At 47.5% G+C, this 17,982-nt stretch overlaps 1 protein-coding gene across 1 annotated transcript in view; it reads left to right on the forward strand.

The window, feature by feature from the left end:
- GRIK4 (glutamate ionotropic receptor kainate type subunit 4) overlaps window positions 1-17,982 on the forward strand; it is a 448,264-nt gene that overhangs the window by 164,176 nt on the left and 266,106 nt on the right.

Below are 17,982 nucleotides of genomic sequence, written 5' to 3' on the forward strand. Positions count from 1 at the left end.
TCTGGCTTTCATTTCCTGATGACTCTGCACCAACAAGCCAGGTGTCTTGGCCCCCACCCTCCCCACCAGCCAAGGCCCAGATTTAACTTTCTCTTATTTTAGTTTCAGGCCATTTTTTCTTTCAATGGTGTCCCAAGCTGCCTGAAATAATTCTTGCCCTTCTTTTATGTGGCTCTGTCTCCCATATTTATGGGAAGTTATCATGTCCTCCTAGGCCCTGGTTCTCTGGGTCCCACATATTATGTTCCTTCAACCTCCCTTTATAGGTCAAGCCTTCTCATTCCTTTAATCATTTTTATTACCTTTCTTTGTATTCAGTCTCCCTTCTTAGCTTCTTTTAAGAGCAAGAAGGCCCGAACTTCAGAATGTGTTTCAAGAATGGCCTCAACAGTCAGGGACCCCGTTTTGGGGACTCTTGGCCCCTGCCTGCCATGAAGCTCTTGTGTGTGTCTTATTTTACCTTGTCCTCACTGCTCCCAAATCATCCACCCTAAACTTCGCCTTCCCCTGGAATGGGCGTATTCTTACCATGGTCCAGTCCTCAGACGTGAGGTGGGGGTGAGGCATCTAGGAAGGTGTAGGGTAGAAGGAGGGAACCAGCAGGTACCAAGAGCCTATGATATACAGGCACCTTGCAAGACTCTTCACCCATAAATTATCTCCATGAAGTCTCACATAATCATCTGAGATATATATTATTGCCCCCTTTTCCCAGTTAAGGACTGAGGCTCAAACTTGTGCAATAACTTTCCCGTGAGCGCGTGGCTAATAAATGGCGCATCTAGGATTGAATGCAGGCTGTGAGATGACCCCCAGAAGTCTTTTCCTTCCACTCTCTGCAGCCTCCTTTAGAGAAAGTAGGAAGAGAGGGTCTTGCAGAGGGAGCTTTGGAACCCAGAGCAGCATTAAGATGAGGACTCTGTTTCCTTTGTCCTTAGTGAGCCCAGATCCTGGGGACCAGTGGCTTTCTTCTGGCATGTCCTGAAAGAAAAAAACAGAAAGAAAACACCTCACCTGCTTTGGTCCAATGCCTCTCCCTTTATCCGGAATGCAGGTTATTTCCTGCCTCTTGTGCAGTGGGACCCATATGTCCCCAGATACCCTGCCACTGGCCTGGAGGGGCATATTGGGGTTACCGTTACTCCTCACTCCTGAGCTGGATGGAGAGCATTCTGTAGCCTAGAGCTTGGGAATTTTCCCCACTGGTTGATGCTGTACCCAGCCCTTTTCTGATCGCATTGGGCTGCGGTGAGGGTACCCTCCTGTGATGCCTATGCATTGGATTGGGCTGAGCATGGCCCCACTGTGGGTGGCTCTCATCCCATTCCTCTCCGAACCCAGCCAAGCAGCAGGGGGAGGACATGATAGCCCCACATGGCAAACTAACCAAGTTTCAGTGGTACCGGGGATGATGGTTGCTTTCCCTGCCACTCAGTGGAGAGCCAGGAAAGGGTCTACCGCTGTGCTGTTGACACCCTTTCCACCCCCCTCTCCTGCCCGCTGTGTAAGAGTAAACAAGAGCAATGTCCCATCAGAAAATATAAAGGGAAAGGCTTGGCTCTCCCATACTGGAGGTAACCAATGCCTGTGACGACCTGGGGGGAGGCCAGTAAAAAGCTGGCTCAGCCCCTTCCTTTGGAGCACACTGAGTTCTAGGGAAGACTTCTGAGGCTTCGCTTCTCTGAATCAGCCCCACGGAGGCACATTTGCTCATTTCACAACCCAACTGTGGTTGCTGTGCTGGTCTTTGTGCTGGGTACTGGGAAGACCGATGAAGAAGACAGGGGACTTGTTTTCAAGGAGTGAGCGATCTAATGGGGAAGACGACACATAGCAGATCATTCAGCTGAGGGTGGCGATTGTAGGGATGGACATTTGTACTACGGCACTGGAAGCAAGGCACCCACCAGCCTAGCACAGGGGTGGCAGCGGCAGGAATGGCTTTTAAGGGTGACGTCCCCTGAACTGGGTTTAAAAGAAGAGTGAAAGTGGGCCGGATGAAGAAGGATACGCCAAAGAGAAATTGTAAGGAGGGCAGATAGGGAGCAGGGGAGATGAGCCTGGAGAGGATTCCTGGGACAAATCGTGGAGACCCTGTGTGCCAGAGAAGGAAACTTCAACTTTGGGAGGAACAGCAAACTATTAAGAAGGGTTTTAAGTAAGGAGAGCGCCTTGGCAACTTACCTCTTAGATGAATCATCCCAGCAGTGAGATGGAGAGCATTTGTGGGGGGGGGGGGGGTAAAACTTTAAAAGGAGAGACCAATTAAGAGACTGTTGCAGTAGTCTGTCCATCTGTTCATCCATCCGTCCATCAGTCTATCCGTCCATCCTTTTCATAAATATTTACTGAGTACCTAGTATGTATCTGGTACTTGGTGAGTGTGTGTATATAGAGGTGGATAAGAAAGACAGAGCCCTGGCCTCTAACGCTGACATAGGAGAGGCGAGGAGGCCCGGACCTCTCCTGTAGAGCAGATAGAAGACAGAAGATGAAGTAAAGAATTATTTCAGAGGCCAATTTAGTAGGATTGGGTTATTGACCAAATGGGGTGGGCAGGGAACATGAAGACGGAGGCAAGGATGTCCCCTGATTTCTGCTCGGGATGACTGCAGCGGCTGAGTCAGGAGGAGGTCTTCCATCAGCATCCTTAGCACCCCAGTTATGCATCTAACCCAAGAAAAGCAGTGCTCTTGCCATGCAGACTCAGCTCTAAGACAAGTTCACTAGCACCGTTTCCCCTTTCAGCCTGACTGCCTTTCATTCTCTCCTGTAAAAATCCTGGAACTGCCCCTGGGAGACTGGGAGACTGACATCCCCCAGGGGCAGAGGGTGAGAGGGAGATGTCGGGGGGCTGCAGGTGCCCAGGACCTTCGGTAAACAGCTGGTTGCAAAGGTCTGAAGTATGAGAGGCGGGGTCTGGACTGGAAGCGTAGCTTTGGCGTTGTCAGCAAAGGAAACTGTGAGAGCAGACACAATAATTGCCGGAAGAATGGTGCTGTGAAAAGAACAGTGGACTAAACGTCAAGGTGCTCTGGCTGGGGGCTCAGATTTGCCATTCACTTGCAGTGTATCCTGAGGCCAGCTCTTCCCCCTTGGACTGCCTCGGAGGCCCTGATCTCCGAGGCAGTCCAAGGGGGACTAAAATGAGATGATCAGACCAGATCAGTGGTCTTCAAACTTATTTTTAGTGGTTACAGTACATCTTTTGTTCACACACAGAATCACAATAGGTAAAAAAAACTGAGTTGCCGGGGTCAAAGCAGGAGGTCGGGGTCTTGGAGATTGGCTTCCCTTCTCACCCCAGCTCCCAACTCCCAGCCGTGGTCTCTGAGGGTGTTCTGGGGAACACAGTTTGAGAATCAGAAATCTGTGTGATTTCTGAGGTCCCTTCCCTCCAACGCCAGCTTTCTGGAAACTGATTCATAGCCTGCTTGGGTGCAAGAGGGAGAGACTGTGCCTTAGGCCTTTGGGAGGTTGCAGTAGGGCCAGTGGGAGATGGGGGAGGTAAAGGCAGCCTGGAGCCTATCCCCACCTGCACAGGCCCAGGATAATTTTTGTCTTTCAGTAGCCTAATTAAAATCCAAGCCCTTTAATTTGTTTTCCTTTAAAAAAAAAGAGAGAGAGAAAGAAAAGTAGCACAGGCCATAAAACACTGCAGCCTCCTGTAATGTTTCCCCATCCCCTCCTGCATTTCCATTCTTCCCAGTTTATCATCCTCAGGCTTGATCACAGGAACTTTATTATTTCCTTTTCCCCTCCAGCGCATGTAGGAAGGTTAAAAAAAGAAGATCTTGAGCCTCAGCTGAAGCCAGCTCTGCTTCTCACCCCTTTCAAAGACCTGTGCTCTTTATGACTCACAGTCCCCAAAGAGGAGACTCAGAGACCCCCGGCTAAGAGGGCTCGCCCCAGCCCTGCTCCTCCAGGCCCAGGAGTATGAGTGGCTAACCCTCACGCAAGCTGGCCTGCGCCTGCAGATGGAGGCTGTGCTGAGCTGTGTTCCAAGCTGTGAGTTTGCCAGCTGTGGTACAGCCCCCGAGGGGCTATAAATAGACCAGGGATCTTCCGCTCCCCTGGCCCTGGGCTTATGCCTGGGGCCATCCTGTCCCCTCCCTTCCAGCCTCCAGGGTGTCGGGCTGCTCCCCCACCCAGGCCCTGGCTCTCCCTCTGGCCAGCATGGCTGCTCTGTCCTGCCATGAAGGGCCTTCTGTGACTCGCCAAGGGATTGTTTCCAAGAAACATATTTCACCCAGGCCCCTGTGACAAAGCCTCACTCTGTGCTTCCTGCAAAGCGCGAGAGAGGTTGCTTTGGCCACATCAAGACGTCAGCTGTTCAGCGCCAAGGGCGCTTGAGGCCACGCTTGTGAGAAATGTCATCTATGCAGAAGAGGAAGAGAGACCAGCCTACGGGGTCTGGCCAGCCCACCGCCTCCCTGGCCTGGAAGGAGGCCACGGGCGGAAGGCAGGGCCGGGCAGGGCTGTCCCTGCCTCTTTAGCACAACCCGGGCCTCGTCTTCAGCCCTGTGACCAGGCTGGGACGCAGTATCATTAGCAGGGCAGCCTGGCTGGATATCGATCCGCCCTGCAGAGGCCTGGGGGTTGGCAGCTGGAGCCACCACGCAGACCACCCCACCCAGCCGTATGCAGCCCTCAGAGGGAGCATTCTGAGGTGACAACACCAGAAGAGGCCTGAGGGACCTCCCACCATGCACACAGAGCCCCGCTATGTGGCCTCGGAGGAGCAAAGCACCAGGCTGTCACGTACCTCCCCCCAGGGGCCTGGAGACTCCGGCTCCCTAAGCTGACTTGCCTTGGTGCTCTTCCCTGAGCCTTCGCTCCAGCGGCAGGCCTCCAGCTCTCCCTCGCCAGCAGAGGGATCTGGGCTGCCCGCTTCTGCAAGATGGGACAGCAGCCTCGGGAGCGCCTCTGTAACTTGTCCTATAAGTGACAATAGAGCTAACAAGATCTAATTGGCTAATAAAGCAGAAAGCAGCCCGATAGATGCTGCAGGCTGATTAACCCTGGGAGTGCAGAGTGGGAGGATGGATCTCTGCAGGGGCTGCGTGTGAGCGCATCTGTCTGCCCCAGTGGTGACCGGGAAAGGAGATGCGCCTGCGCCGCCCGCCTCATACCACCCACACGGAGTCCCGGAATCCTTCTTGGTGGGCCAGGAAGGGCAGGGCCCACCTCAGCTCAGAGCTGGAAAGAAGCCTCAGGCTAAGATCCTACGCACTCATTTACCGATGAGGAAACTGAGGCCGGGGGAGATGTGGCATTTCCCTAAGACCACAGAGCTGGTTGGCGTGGAGATAAGAGCGAACTTGGCGTTCGGGAAGGCCAGTCTTTCCGGCTTGTGTCTGGTATGGTGTGAGGGTCCCCCTCTGTCCTGAGGGGTCAGGGTCCCGAAAGGGAGATGATATAGGTAGTTATAACCCAGGTAGTTATAACCCAGTGCGCAGAGGCCTAGAGGGACAGGCTGAGCTGAGTAGTGGCTGTTAAGCTCTGCCCGGGAACTCAGGGAAGGCTTCCCGGGGAGGCGAAATCCGAAAAGTTTTCAGCAAGTTGTTTCTAGATAGACGTGAGGGGAGGAAATGGGGCAGGAGAGCCCAGGAAGCGCCAATGGCTGAGTCCTGAGGTGAGAGAGCTGAGGTCGGAAAGGGGGGTTGGAGCCCTGCAGCCAGCATGGAGTCGAGGCGTCATCCGGCAGCAGTGCCGTGTTAGCGTAGGTGGTGGCTTCCTCGTATTTCTCTTTTGGAAGAGAACTGGAGGCAGCCAGATGGGCTTGGGGTGGGGAGAAGCGGGTGGTGGGAGACATGATGAGGGTTTGGCCAAGGCAGCAGCAGCAGGATGGACAGGAGGGAGGGAGGAGCCCCAGGCGACTCCCACACCTGGGTGCCTTGAGCGACCACGGAGAGCCTGCTGGACAGAGCCAGCTGCAGGGCCAAAGCTCTGCTCCCTGCACCCTCCTTCCAACGAACTCCCCAGCTCATAGACTGTCAGAGCTGGAAGAGGCCTTTGGAAATCTCCTGGTCCAGCTCTGTCATTTACAAAAGAGAAGACCGAGACCCAGGGGGAAGATGTGATCATGGTGGGGCAGCCCCACCTTGGGAACCTTGGTGTCCAGCGCCTGGTGCAGCGTTCCTACCTCTGCCCTTCACTGGTGTCTGTGTTTCCCCTTATGAAAGAATCTGCCTTCTGCCTCTTCCATCCATCCTTAGTCCCATCATCTTCCCAACACTTGTTGTTTCCTTCCCTGACCATATCCCTCCAGACCCACCCAGGGCCAGGGTGGTTCAACCTGGATTAAGCAGCCAGTTCTGTTCTTGAAGGTGTGACAGTTAGAGCCCTGGTTGGTTGTGCTGGTCTAGGGGAACAGTGACGAACAGTCCAAAGCATCAGCTAACCCAGAAACTAAATGCCTGACAGCATGCTGTTCTCAAATTGGCCTCGCTAAGTCTGACCTTTAAGAGTGTGACACTGACTGCCAAAGGGAAGGGTTACAGATGAGCTAGGAATGAGGCGCAAAGCACACAAGGGCACATTTACTTCAGCAGAAAGGCTTTTGTGGAGGTGTCAGTGGCACCATCAGATGTGCTGGCCACCACCAACCCTCCTAGTGTAATATACTGGGGAGGCGTGCGGGGTTGGGCCGTCAGGTTGGACCCAGATCCTCTGGGAAGGGCTGGCAGTGCAGTAGTGCATGCGAGCCCAGTGCTCTCAACAGAGGGTCTCACTCACGCACCTGCCCTTCCACCTTCCCGCATCAGTCTACACCCCTCCCGCTCCTGCTTGGGCCGCCCTCTCCCCTTCTAGGTCCTGGGGTTAGGGGTGGGACGGTTTGGCCAGAGCTAAGGTGACATCACTCGCCCTTTCTGGCCTTGTGTAGTGTGATGTTTCTCAACTGGATCCAATGTATTTTACAAGTATTTGAAAAAGCCCGCTTTACTATCCTAAAATGAAACTCACAGATACTATAGCCTTTCTGCACACATGATTTAAAAACATATTATCCAAAATATAACATAAGGGATAAGTTAAAAGAAAACAACATAATAAAAGGTGTTTCAATACAGGCACACCTCATTTTATTGTGCTTTGCTTTATTGCACTTCACAGATAGTGGGTGGTTGTTTTTTGGTTTTGGTTTTTTTACAAATTGAAGGTTTGTGGCAGCCCTGCATGGAGCAAGTCTGTTGGAGCCATTTTTCCAACAAGATTTGCTCACTTCGTGTCTGTGTGTCACATTTGGTAATTCTCACAATATTTCAGACTTTTTCACTATTATTATAATTGTTATGGTGATTTGTCGTCAGGGATCGTTGATGTTACTGTTATAGTTGTCTTGAGGCACCATGAAACACGTGTAATAAGACGGCAAACTTAATACATGTATGTGTTCTGTCTGCTCCACCAACTGGCTGTTCACCCATCTCTCTCCCTCTCCTCGGGCCTCCCTGTTCCCTGAGACACAACAATATTGAAATTAAGCCAGTTAATAACCCTGCCATGCCCCCTAAGTGTTGAAGTGAAAGGAAGAGTCACACTTCTCTCACTTTAAATCAAAAAATCTAGAAATGATTAAGTTTAGTGAGAGAAGCGTGTCAAAAGCTGAGGTGGGCCAAAAGCTAGGCCTTTGCACCAAACGGTGAGCTAAGCTGTGAATGCAAAGGAAAAGTTCCTAAAGGAAATTAAAAGTGCTACTCCAGTGAACACATGGATGATAAGAAAGTGAAACAGCCTTATTTCCTAAATGGAGAAAGTTTCAGTGTTCTGGATAGACGATCAAACCAGCCACATTCCCTTAAGCCAAAACCTAATCCAGAGCAAGGTCCTAACTCTTTTCAATTCTATGAAGGCTGAGAGAGGTGAAGAAGCTGCAGAAGAAGAATCTGAAGCTGGCAGAGGTTAGTTCATGACGTTTAAGGAAAGAAGCCGTCTTCATAACGTCAAAGTGCAAGGTGAAGCACCAAGTGCTAATATAGAAGCTGCAGCAAGTTATCCAGAAGATCTAGCTCAGATAATTAAAGAAGGTGGCTACCCTACACAAAAGATTTTCAATGTAGACAGAACAGCCTACTCTTGGAAGAAGGCGCCATCTAGGACTTTCATAGCTAAAGAGGAGAAGTCAATGCCTGGCTTCAAAGCTTCAAAGGACAGGCTGACTCTCTTGTTAGGGGCTAATGCAGCTGGTGACTTTAAGCTGAAGCCAGTGCTCATTTATCATTCTGAAAATCCTAGGGTCTTTAAGAACTATGCTAAATCTACTCTGCCTGTGCTCTCGAAATGGAACAAAGCCTGGATGACACCACATCTGTTTACAACGTGGTTAACTCAAGTCCCCTCTTGAGACCTACGGCTCAGCAAAAAAGATTCCTTTCAAAATATTACTGCTCATTGACAATGCACCTGGTTACCCAAAGCTCTGACGGAGATGTACAGTGAGATTAATGTTGTTTTCATGCTGGTAACACAGCATCCATTCTGCAGCCCATGAATCAAGGAGCAATTTCAACTTTGAAGTCTTATTATTTAAGAAATACATTTCATAAGACTATAGCTGCCATAGATAGTGATTCCTCTGATGGATCTGGGAAAAGTCAATTGAAAACCTTCTGAAAAGGAAAAAATTCACCATTCTAGATGCCATGAAGAACATTTGTGATTCACGGGAAGAGGTCAAAATATGCACATTAACAGGAGTTTGGAAGAAGTGGATTCCAACCCTCATGGATGACTTTGAGAGGTTCAAGACCCCAGTGGAGGAAATACCAGCAGATGTGGTAGAAATAGCAAGAGAACTAGAATTAGGAGTGGTGCCTGAAGATGTGACTGAATGCTGCAATCTCATGATAGAACTTGCACAAATGGGGAGTTGCTTCTTACGGATGAGCAAGGAAAGTGGTTTTCTGAGGCGGAATCTACTTCTGGTGAAGATGCTGTAAAGATTGTTGAAATGACAGCAAAGGACTTAAGAATATCCCCTAAACTTAGTTGATAAAGCAGCAGCAGGGTTTGAGAGGATTAACTCCAACTTTGAAAGAAGTTCTGCTGGGGGTAAAATGCTATCAAACAGCATCGCCTGCTACAGAGAAATTGTTCGTAAAGAAGAATCAGTTGGCGTTGCAGATTTCATTCTTGTTTTATTTTAAGAAATGGCCACAGCTGGCCCAACCTTCAGCAGTGGCCACTGTGACCGACCAATAACCATCAACAGGCCCTCCACCAGCTAACAGGTTATGACTCGCTGAAGGCTCAGGTGATGGCCTGCATTTTGTAGCAATGGAGTAGTTTTCAATTACGGTGCGTACGCTGTGTTTTTTAGACCTACTGCTATCACACAGCTGATAGACTACAGTATAGGGTACACGTAACTTTTACACGCACTGGGAAACCAAAAAATTCGTGTGACTCGATTTATTGTGGTGGTCTGGAACGTACGCTGTGTTTTTTAGACCTACTGCTATCACACAGCTGATAGACTACAGTATAGGGCACACGTAACTTTTACACGCACTGGGAAACCAAAAAATTCGTGTGACTCGATTTATTGTGGTGGTCTGGAACGTACGCTGTGTTTTTTAGACCTACTGCTATCACACAGCTGATAGACTACAGTATAGGGTACACGTAACTTTTACACGCACTGGGAAACCAAAAAATTCGTGTGACTCGATTTATTGTGGTGGTCTGGAACGTACGCTGTGTTTTTTAGACCTACTGCTATCACACAGCTGATAGACTACAGTATAGGGCACACGTAACTTTTACACGCACTGGGAAACCAAAAAATTCGTGTGACTCGATTTATTGTGGTGGTCTGGAACGTACGCTGTGTTTTTTAGACCTACTGCTATCACACAGCTGATAGACTACAGTATAGGGCACACGTAACTTTTACACGCACTGGGAAACCAAAAAATTCGTGTGACTCGATTTATTGTGGTGGTCTGGAACGTACGCTGTGTTTTTTAGACCTACTGCTATCACACAGCTGATAGACTACAGTATAGGGTACACGTAACTTTTACACGCACTGGGAAACCAAAAAATTCGTGTGACTCGATTTATTGTGGTGGTCTGGAACGGAACCTGCAATATCTCCAAGGTGCACCTGTATATAAGTTGCTATACTTAGAGGGCAAAAATATCCCCCAAATTTCCAGAAAGCCTCATAGGGCTCTTGTTAAGAAGCACTGGCTTTGGAGTTAGAGAAACTTGGATCAAATTCTGTATCCAGGGCTTCCCTGGTGGCGCAGTGGTTGAGAGTCCGCCTGCCGATGCAGGGGGACGCGGGTGCGTGCCCCGGTCCGGGAAGATCCCACATGCCGCGGAGCGGCTGGGCCCGTGAGCCATGGCCGCTGAGCCTGCGCGTCTGGAGCCTGTGCTCCGCAATGGGAGAGGCCATAACAGTGAGAGGCCCGCGTACCACAAAAAAAAAAAAAAAATTCTGTATCCAGCCACCAATAGCTGTGTGACCTTGGGCAAGTGAGTTAGCCTTTTTGAGCTCCTGGCTCCCCATCTGTAAATTCCACAGAACCATGGCTGCCCCCTGTGTGGATGAGAGATATTAATGAGATGCAGTATTTTAAAGCGTTTTGCCCAGAGCTGACTTTTCCCCTCCCGCATCTTTTGCTCTGGATACCCATCCCCTGGTGATATTCATAATATCCTTCCAGCTCACCTTTGTTCTGTACTTCACCTTTGAAAGCAGTTTTGCCTGCATCGTGCTGTGGCCGCCTGCTGCTGCTCCCGTGTCCCCACCTCTGTGGCTCCCTGTGCCTCCAGCTCAACAGCCCGGCCCCTGCTCCCCGCACCCCCTGCCCTCCAATCTCCCCATCCTCTCTGACCTCCCTGAGCCTCTGAAGGTCCTTAGGCTCATTTGCACCACCCTGCTTGGGGTGGGGGAGAAGAGTGGAGCTCTCAGGACTCCATTTACTCCCACCCTGAGTGCACACATTTTTCTGTATTATCAGTGCATGGTAGTCATCATGAGACGTGGTCTCTTGGCGTTCGTCTGTCTCAGTGAGGACTCGCTCCAGGTAAAAGCCCTTAATAAATACTTCATCACCCTCCCTGCCGTACCCGATGGGGAGAAATCCTATCCGGCTCTGGGAAAACTTCCCACCTGCGTCTCTTTTCTTCATTGGCAGCCCCGAGCACATCCTGCCTCTCACACTTTACAGTTCTCATTGCCACTGGAACCCGCTGCTTCAGTCCACACAGCTGCCTGTGACCCTTGGACCCCAGGTGGCAAGGCACTGCCCGGCTGCCCTGACCCTATCTCAGTGGCTCACACTCCCAGCCCACACCTCCAAAGCCTGGGTCAAAGTGCTTGGAGGAGAGATCAGGCTGGCTCCTCCGGGGTCCTGCCCATGGATGTCAGGGGCTGGTGACCACTGGTCTCCATGCAGCCTCCACAGCCCCAGCCCTTGGTTCATTCATTCATTGAGCAAATACTTATTTAATGCCTGCTATGGACCAGGCACTGTTGTAGGCACTGAACATAAAGTGGTGAGTTGAAACAAACAAGAATCCCTGTCTCATGAAGAATGTAAACAAGAAATCGTGTGGGGGGGGGGGGGTTGGGGGGTGTCTGTCAGGGATAAGTATTAAGGAGAAAAGTGAAGCAGGGAAAGGGACAGGGAAGGTCCAAGGGAAGGGGTGTTAGATTCTCAGATGGGGTGACCGGGGAAAGCCTCACTGAGAGAGTGATGCTTGAGTAAAGACGTAAAGGAAGTGAGCGAGGAGCCAGGCAGGTGTCAGGGGAAGAGCAAGTCACAGAGGGAACAGCACGTGCAAAACGCGCAGAGACCAGAGGCAGGAGTGGGCCTGGCATGTCCAGGACACAACCACGGACTGACCTGGCCGAGCAATAGGAGACAAGGTCAGAGAGGTGGGTGTGAGGCTCAGACCACGTGGGTTCTTTAGAGTAAAATGGGAAACAGAAGGCGTTGTGTTTTGTTTTTTAATTGAAGTATAGTTGATTTACAATGTTGTGTTAGGTTCAGGTGTACAGCAAAGTGACTCAGTTATACATATATATATTCTTTTTCAGATTCTTTTCTATTATAGGTTATTACAAAATACTGAGTATGAATTCCTGTGCTATACCGTAGGTCCTTGTTGGTTGTCTGTTTTGTATATAGTACTGTGTACCTGTTAATCCTAAGCTCCTACTTTATCCCTCCCCTTTGGTAGCCATGAGTTTGTTTTCTTTGTCTGTGAGTCTGTTTTGTAAAGAAGTTCATTTGTATTATTTTTTAGATTCCACATGTAAGTGATATCGTGATATGTGTCTCTGTCTGACTCACTTACTTCACTTAGTATGATAATTTCTAGGTCCATCCATGTTGCTGCAAATGGCGTTATTTCATTCTTCTTTGTGGCTGAGTAATATTCCATCGTATATATGTGCCACATCTTCTTTATCCATTCATCTGTCGATGGACACTTAGGTTTTTCCATGTCTTGGCTATGGTAAATAGTGCTGCTGTGAACATTGGGATGCATGTATCTTTTTGAATTAGAGCTTTCATCTTTTCCAGATATATGCCCAGGAGTGGAATTGCAGGATCATACGGCAACTCTAGTTTTAGGTTTTTAAGGAATCTCCATACTGCTTTCCTGTAGCGGCTGCACCAATTTATATTCCCACCAACAGTGTAGGAGGGTTCCCTTTTCTCCACATCGTCTCCAGCATTTATTTTTTGTAGACTTTTTGATGATGGCCATTCAGACTGGTGTGAGGTGGTACCTCATTTTAATTTGCATTTCGCTAATAATTAGTGATGTTGAGCATCTTTTCATGTGCCTGTTGGCCATCTGGATGTCTTCCTTGGAGAAATGTCTACTTAGATCTTCTGCCCACTTCTTGACTGCTTTCTTTTTTTTAATTGAGCTGCGGGAAACAGAAGGGTTTGCATAAAACAAGGTCATAATCTGACTTCAGTTTTCAAGAGATCATTCTGGTTGCAGGGGAAGATGCAGGGAGACCAATTTAGGAGACTCTTGCAGGAATCCAGGCAAGAGATGATGCTGACTTGCACCAGGTATAGCTGCAGAGGTAGTAAGAAGTGGTGGAGTCTGGATCGATTTTGAAGGTAAAGCCAACAGAATTTCCTGTTGGTTTAGATGTGAGAGCAAGAGAGGAATTGAGTGGCTCCAAGGTTTTTGTCTTGCCTCTGGAAGGATGGAGTTGGCATTTGCAGTGATAGGAAAGGAGAGTGGGCTGGCTTGGGAGTAGAAGCTACCCGAGTCCAGTCTTGGTGTAATTCTGAGATGCCTGATAGGACTATCCAGTGACATTAGGAATGTGAGTCTGGAGTTCAAGTGACTGGATTCTGCTGGAGATACAGACTTGAAAGTTATCAGCATATAGATGATACTTAAAGCCATGAGATTGGATTTGTGTAGATAGAGAAGAGGACCAAGGACAAAGCTCTGGGGCACTTTCAAATTAACAGATCAAAGAGATGAGGAGATGCCACCAAGCATTGGAGGAAAGCCAGGTGAGCATGGTCTTCTGGAAGCCAAGGAAAGAGTGATCTGCTTTGACAAATGCTCCTAAGAGACCAGTAGCGTGAGGACTGAGAGGTGGGCCCACTTCTGGGGGGACTTTTGTCTCACTTTTCTTTTTAATGCTCCACATTTTTTGCTGTTGTTCCATGGGTCATGGTCTGGGGAAGAGTAGCTGAGCCCATGGTGGGGGCATTTCTGTCTGAGTGGAACTGGAGGCCACAGTCCTGCAGAAAGCAGGAGGGAAGATTTATTGTATCAAAAGGGAAAGAGGGGGCTTCCCTGGTGGCGCAGTGGTTGAGAGTCTGCCTGCCGATGCAGGGGCCACGGGTTCGTGCCCTGGCCCGGGAAGATCCCACATGCCGCGGAGCGGCTGGGCCCGTGAGCCATGGCCACTGAGCCTGCGCATCCGGAGCCTGTGCTCCGCAACGCGAGAGGCCACAACAGTGAGAGGCCCATGTACTGCAAAAAAAAAAAAGGGGGAAAGAGGAAGATATCAGCACGCTTTCAAGTTTGTTATCTCATTTTACCCACAAGAAGTCCTGGTAGGGTGTATTTGTAGAGTTATTCCCAGTTTTAGATGGAGAAAGTGAGGCGCAAAGAGAAAACATAGCTAACTTTACGTCATGGGCTTTGAAATCAGTGTTGGCTTATAGAACTTTCTGCAGTGATGGGAATGTTCTCTACCTGCTTTGCCCAGTATTGGATCTCTGGGCTACATCTGGCTGTTGAAGCATTTGAAATGTGGCTAGTACAGCTGAGCTGACTTTTAAATTGTATTTAACTTAAATTAATTTAAATTTAAAGAGCCACCTGTGGCTAGTGGCTCCCTTCATGGACAGTGCAGTTCTAAGTGGACAAACCTGGATGTAAACCCTGGTCTTCTGACCCAATGCCGTGGATCTTCCCAATCGATCCTCTGCTCCCCGAGAAGGTGGTAGAATGTTCCAAAGAGGACTAGGCTGGCCTGAGCTGGTGCATTCTGGGGAGAGCAGAGGTGGAGAAGAAGACAGTGTATATGACCTAGGGGCTCCTCCAAAGTTCTCAGGTTTATTAGCCAGTTGACAGGTTCTCCAAGGTGTCCTGAAGCCCTCATCTTCTGCTGCTCAGCCCAACCCCAGCTCTGTGGGCTGGGGGTACCTGAGGGCAGGGTGTACCTAGTGCGTGTGACCATTTATATAAATCCTAGCACCTGTCCATTCCCTCTCCTCTGTGAAGCGTTCCCTGTCCATCCCATCCCTAAGATTGCTTTGAAATATTGTTATTTAAACGTCTTTTTGGAACCTTGGGATGTACCTGCTATTATTGTCACTATGTCACTTATGTTTATGTCCTGACTCCTGAATTACCTATAAATCCCTGCAGACAGGTGAATTATCCATGTCCTGTCTCCTGTTCATGGTGGGTATAGGGTGGTATGGTGTAAAGAACACTAGTCTTGATCATCTTTGCATCACTAGAGCCCGGCGTAATGCTTAGAAATTTGTGGGCGTTCCATAAATGTCTGTTTAATAATTTAATGGCTAAACTTAGATTCATTATAGTGTTGGTTCAGATTCCTGTGTGTCCACCCACTAGCTTTGTGGTCAAAGGGGAAATACTAAGCTCTTTGAAACTGTTTCCTTGTCTATGAAATGTGATACAAGTCTTCCAGGCATTCTCTTGAGGATCAAATGAGATGCTACAGATAGAAGTTTTTGCACAATGCTCAGGATAGTGTTTCTTTTTTTAAATTGAGCTATAGTTGAGTTACAATATTGTGTTAGTTTCAGGTGTACAGCAAAGTGATTCAGTGTTTTATATGTGTGTATGTATTCTTTTTTCAGATTTTTTCCATTATAGGTTATTACAAGATATTGAATACAGTTCCCTATGCTATACAGTAAATCCTTGTTTTTTATCTATTTTATGTACAGTGGTATGTATCTGTTAATCCCATACTCCTAATTTAACCCTCTCCCCTAAGTGATATTGTTTCTTGATTTTTCTTATGATGATGTGTATTTAGTTTATTCTTCACTAGACTGTGATCTTCTGCAATGTAGGGACCATTGTCCTCTGTAGCACTTACACAATCCTCTAAACGTATTAGGTCCCCTGGAAGAGCCACAGTGTTTAGTGCTTGCTGGATACCTCTGGCCCCAACTCAGGACATGCAGCTGAATGAGACATGACCGGGGCCAACAGACAGCACCTGGATGAGCCCAAGTCTAGAGGGCTCATAGCCTCTATCTCAGCTTAGAAGTCTGCTTGTAATTTACAGACAGTCGCACTGCTTCTCCTCCCCAAGGGATCATTGGATTTCGTTAGATTGCAGAGCTGTCCTGGATAGTTCCCCTGCTAGAGTGTAAGCTCCATGAGGACAGATATTTTTGTCTGTTTTGTTCACTGTCTAGAGTAATGCCTGGTATGTGGTAGGTGCTCAATAAATGTTTGTTAAATGAAGGAAAGTCCACAGGTGGGCATGAGAAATAATATATTACCAGGGTCTTCACATTTTTTTTTTTGGTAAAGGACCTAATAGTAGATATTTTAGACTTTGGGACTGTACTGTCTCTGTTGTGATTACTCACCTCTGCACAAAAGCAGCCACAGACAAATGAGCAGGGTATGTTCCGGTAAAACTTATTTATATAAGCAGGTAGTATGTGGTTTTTGGGCTGTCCCAACACTCTTTCTTTCTTTTTTTTTTTTTTTTTTTTTTACGCAGGCCTCTCACTGTTGTGGCCTCTCCCGTTGTGGAGCATAGGCTCTGGACGCGCACGCTCAGCAACCATGACTCATGGGCCCAGCCGCTCCACGGCATGTGGGATCTTCCCAGACGGGGGCACGAACTCACGTCCCCTGCATCGGCAGGCTGTTGTTTCCTCATGGAATAGTCTTTACACCCCTGTCAAAAATCAACTGGCCATAAATGTTTGGGTTTATTCTGAACTCTCCATTCTATTTCACTGGTCTATATGTCTGTGTTGATGCCACTACCACCCCGTTGTGCTTACAGTAGCTTTGAAATCAGGAAGTGTGAGTCTTCCAACTTTGTTTTTCTGTTTTAGTATTGTCTTGGCTATTCAGAGTCCCTTGGAATTCTATATGAATTTGAAGATCAGCTTCTCCATTTCTGTAAAAACACCATTGGAATTTTGATAGGGATTGCATTGAATCTGTCAACCACTTTGGGGAGTATTGCCATCTTAACAATATTAAGTCTTCTAACCCATGGACCTGGGCTGTCTTTCCACTTAATTATGTCTTCTTTCATTTCTTCCAGCACTGTTCTGTAGTTCTCAGTGCTTAAGTCTTTCATCCCCTGAGTTTAATTTATTCCTACGTACTTTATGCTTTTAATGCTGCTATAAATGGAAATGTTCTCTTAATTTTCATTTTGAATTGTTCATTGCTAGTATCTTGAAACACAACTAGTTTTTGTGTGTTGACCTTGTACCTGGTAATTTTGCTGAATTTGTGTATTGGCTCTATTAGTTTTTTGGTGGATTGTTTGAGATTTTCTATATGTAGATAAGTGTCATCTGCAGAAGAATGAAGTTGGGCCCCTGCCTCAATCCCTGTGTAAGAATTAATCCAAAATGGATCAAGAGCCTAAACATAATAATTAAAACTATAAAACTATTAGAAGAAAACAGCAGTAAATCTTCACTTTTGTGAATCAAAGGACATTATCAAAAAATGAAAAGACAACCTACAGAATGGGAGAAAAGATTTGCAAATCATAAATTTGATAAGGGTTAGTAAATAATAAGAACTCTTATAACTCAATAGCAAAAAGACAAACAACCCAATTAAAAAAATTGGCAATTGACTTGAATAGTCATTTCTCCAAAGTCCAAATGTTCAACAAATATGTGAAAAAGATGTAAAACTTCTTTGGCTTTTAAGGAAATGCAAATCAAAACCGCAATGAAATACTACTTTACATCTGCTAGGATGGCTTTTTATATAAGAAATAAAAACAAAAAATGCCCAGAAAATAACTAGTATTGGCAAGGGTACGGAGAAATAGGAACCTTTGTATATTGCTGGTGGGAATGTAAAATGGTGCAGCCACTGTGGAAAACAGTTTGGGAGTTCTTCAAAATGTTGAGCATAGAATTACCATATGGCCCACCCATTCCTCTCATAGGTGTGTACCCCAAAGAAATAAAATGTATATCCACATTAAAAACTTGCATATGAATGTTTATAGCATCATTAAAGGATGGAGACAACCCAAATGTCCATCAACAGATGCATGCATAAACAAATTGTTATATACATACAATGGAATATTATTCAGCCATAAGAAGGAATGAAGTACTGATACAAGCTCCAACTCGAACCGTGAAACATTATGCTAAATGAAAGAAGCCAGACACAAAAGGAAAAATAGTTTATGATTCCTTTAAGTGAAACGTCCAGAACAGGCAAATCCGTAGAGACAGAAAGAAGATCAGTGGTTGCCAGGGGATGGGA

The sequence above is a fragment of the Pseudorca crassidens genome, chromosome 9 (genome assembly GCF_039906515.1).
Source record: "Pseudorca crassidens isolate mPseCra1 chromosome 9, mPseCra1.hap1, whole genome shotgun sequence".
Taxonomy (NCBI): domain Eukaryota; kingdom Metazoa; phylum Chordata; class Mammalia; order Artiodactyla; family Delphinidae; genus Pseudorca; species Pseudorca crassidens.